This window comes from Mastomys coucha, unplaced genomic scaffold (assembly GCF_008632895.1).
Source record: "Mastomys coucha isolate ucsf_1 unplaced genomic scaffold, UCSF_Mcou_1 pScaffold19, whole genome shotgun sequence".
Classification (NCBI taxonomy): domain Eukaryota; kingdom Metazoa; phylum Chordata; class Mammalia; order Rodentia; family Muridae; genus Mastomys; species Mastomys coucha.
This window is the reverse complement of record NW_022196901.1, coordinates 20,243,299-20,244,435: the sequence shown is the minus strand read 5'-3', so window position 1 is coordinate 20,244,435 and position 1,137 is coordinate 20,243,299.

Below are 1,137 nucleotides of genomic sequence, written 5' to 3'. Positions count from 1 at the left end.
TGTCCAGCAGCCTCTGGGGCTTACAGTGTTTAAAACATGACGTCGAACGGAGAAACTATGGCTGGAGTTAGGACGTAACGTTGTCCTGCCACGGTTGCGCCGCACTAGGGAAGCCTACGTGGGACTCCGCGAGGCCCGGGGCGGCCCACGCCCGCGGGGGGTCGCGGACGCACGTGCGCGCCCCGCACGCGGGTGCACGCTCCGGAGTGTTTACACCGATCCCCACCTCGACCAAGCCGGACCCCGATCCCGGATGCCCGGTCCGCAGCTTAGCGCCCGCCAGAGCCGGAGTTGCAGCCACCGCCGCGTCACAGCGGGCGGGGGAGGGGCGGTGAGGTCAGCGGCGGCGGCCGGGGAGCTCGCGGCGCATGCGCGGAGCCAGCCCCGTGAGTGGCAGTAGCGCGCCGGGGGCGGGGGCGGGAGGCGCCCGTGTGTGGGCGAGCCGGCGGCGAGTTTGAGAGGTCTGTGGTGCGGGTCGCCCCGGGGGACCCGGGTGCGGGCCTCGCGCGACGGCCGCTGCGGCGTGCGTGCGCGCTGTTTGTGTGGTGAACGCACAGCCGCCAAACTTCCTCCTCTGCTGCCCCGGGAGAGAAAGCGGGCGCGGGGGAGCGAGCGAGCGAGCGAGAGGGACCCCAGCGTGAGGGAGCCGAGCTCGGTGGAGCCGAAAGCTAGTGTGAGGGAGCGATCCCGAGCGTGAGGGAGCCCTCGCCGGCTGGAGAGCCGGCAAGCGATAGGGAGCAGCGAGAGCTGGCCGCGCGAGCGAGCGAGCGAACCGAGCTAGCCGCAGGCAGGGAACGCCGTGAGCGAGCGAGCGAGCGAGCGATCGCCGGCGCGCGACCTAGGGGCCGGCGCTCGCACCACCCCGGAACCCAGCACAACAACTGGAGCAGCTGTCAAAACTTCGCCGCGGCGTGGGCCTGACGGGCTGACGGCGCGGGGGAGGGGTGGCTGTCCCCGCCCCGCCGCCCCCGCCGCCGCCCCGCCGCCCCCGCCGCCGCCCTTTCTCCTCCCGCCGCGGGCGGCCTGGGGGAGGGGCCGGGCGGAGACCCCCGCGGCCTCCCCCGGCCCGCGCCCCTCGCGCCCCGCCCGCCCCGCTCGGCCCCGCCCTCCGGCCCGGTCCTCCGCCGCGGAGCCCCG